The following is a 2,556-nucleotide window of genomic DNA, read 5'->3' as shown; positions in this document are numbered from 1 at the left end:
TCTTTATAGTTATAAAGCTGTTAATTATCTTGCTATATCTATTATATTTATTAAAAAGATCTAATTATTGAATCTAGACTAAGATTATCACTAGATTTAGATAGGCTTATTATAGTAAAGAATAGGGGATTGATGCTGTAATGGTAGTATTAGTTATAAAGGGGATTAGGAGCAGTATATACTCTAGTAATCCTATTAAGAAAGAAGTTTATAACCATTATCTAGCACTAAGGCTGATTAAGGATAATATATATTGCCTAGACTTCTTAAGATATAGCCTAATTTAGTTATAATAGGGATTAAGCCTTCTATAATATAAGAAGAAGAATAATAGAATAATCTTCTTATTAATTTTGTCTAAGATGGCCAGCTTTTTATATAAAATTAATTAGACTTAATGAAGTATTAAGATAAATTATTAACTAGATATAAGGATAATTAATATTTATTCTAAAGGCTAAAATAGTAATAATCTAATTAGATACACTATAATATTAGACTTAGAGAACCTTGGCTTTCTTATTCTAGATTTTGGATTTAGTATAATAGAATAAATATTATAGGATCCTAGTAATCTTCTTAGTGGTGATCTAGATGCAGCAATAGACAATTATATAGTCTGAGAAAGGGAGTTAGATCTACTTATACTAAATCTATAGGATAGCAGATCTATTAAAGAAGTCTTGGTGAGGGAGACTAAAAAGTATATTATAAATAAGATTATGATAGATGGTTAGGCTATAGACTAGCTAGAGATAAGAGAGAAATATAGTATATTAGAATTCTTTCTTTATTATTAATAGTAGTATGTTTATTAGGAAAATTATAGAACATTGAATCTTCTATAAAATTAAAACTAGGGCTATCTATTTTTGATATACTATAGTAGTTAGAATAAGATAATACTTATTAAAAATAATTTAATTAAGCTATTAGGTAAGCTATAGTCAAAAAAGAAAGATATAGAAATTCAGATATATAGCCTGCTTAATACTTACTAAGATAAGAGAACTGGACTTTAAATATATTAACTTATAGATCTGATTCTATAGGGTGGTCTTAATCTTAGCATCTTAATATTAATAGAGTATATTCTGTTTAAGAATAACTAGTAGAAGGATTATCATTATAGTTTATATATCTAATAGTTAGTAGAATAGGAGATAGAGTAGGCTTTTATTCTTATTTATTTAAAATACTATAATTACTTTGCTTAAGTTTTAAAGAATATATTTAAGCACTTAATACTAATAAATAGATTAATATTATACTTCTAAATTATATATTTATTTTAGAATGAATTATACTTGCTTTATTATCTACTAGCTTTATGCAGATTAAGGCTTTTAATAGTGATAGAATTATTAAATAAAAATCAACTCTATCATTTAACTTTAGGCTTATTTAATAAGACTCTTATCCTATTCCTATTTTATAGTAGGCCCTAGTTCATAGGAGGATAAGATAAGTAATAGGCCGGGCTATAGTCTCTTAAAAGGATTAGAGATAATATATAAGAAGGGCTATTAGATTAATTAATACTAGACTTTACTGGTTTACTAGAATTTCTAGAAACTAGCATTAGTAAGACCGGTCTAGAAATTAACAGTGCCTTTATATATCTAATTACTAATATATAATATGTGTGCAGCTTAATAGTAAAAAATAGTAATTATACTACTATTATAGTCCTTGGTCTAATCATTATTCTTATTATTAAAGGAATCCTTAATAAATTGTAATATAAGAGTCCTAAATTTCTTAATTATAATCCTAATTATAATCTAATACTATATATAAATATAGATCTATTTATTAAAAATTTACTGTCTAGCCTAAATTATTATTTTAGTAAGATAGTTCTCTGATTATAGAGTAATACTAGATACTTATAAATAGTTATAGAGTGAAGTAGGTATATAAGAATAATCTTGGTAAACTTTATAATATAATTATTATTAAAAAGGCATAATTAAAACTAGATACTAGATTATTAACTAGGCTATCTTTAGAAGAAGGAATTAAGCAGGTTAATAAGAGGTATTACTATAATAGTAGGTCTTATAGTAATCTAGAATAAATAATATCTAATTATTGTAGAGGAAGAGATTTTATATATAAAGTAGAGTATTCTATTAATAGATCTCTAAAAATTTAGTCTGTCATGCCTGCTAGCTAGATCTAATAAAGAATAATACTATTAATATTTCTAAGAAGTACTGAATTATAGTTTTATACTATTCTCTTATATTATATAAAATCTGCTAGATCTGGTCTATATCCTAGATCTAGAAAAGAGAGAATAATATAGGATCTTAATTAATATAGTGAAAAAGCCACTTCTAATAAGGATAGATATAAATGTGGTTCTAAATATTAGTAAGAAAGGAGACTCCTGCTTTTATAGTATCCTAGTTATCTATTAGTCTATTTAGATGGAATTGGGGGATCTTTTCTCTGGGTTAGGATAGGTCTGAAAGATAGAGCTTTTATTTAAAGATTGTTATTACTTAGAAGATTCCTTTCTATATAAATTAGGATAGTTCCGATAAGGAT

At 24.5% G+C, this 2,556-nt stretch overlaps 1 annotated feature.

Moving 5' to 3' along the window:
* Positions 1-2,556: part of a repeat region (Identified by RepeatMasker using a combination of RepBase library and repeat library created with RepeatScout) that runs on past both edges of the window.

The sequence above is a fragment of the Talaromyces atroroseus genome (genome assembly GCF_001907595.1).
Source record: "Talaromyces atroroseus strain IBT 11181 chromosome Unknown scaffold_23, whole genome shotgun sequence".
NCBI lineage: Eukaryota > Fungi > Ascomycota > Eurotiomycetes > Eurotiales > Trichocomaceae > Talaromyces > Talaromyces atroroseus.
The sequence above is the reverse complement of the archived record's forward strand: the minus strand, read 5'-3'. Positions and strand labels throughout refer to the sequence as shown.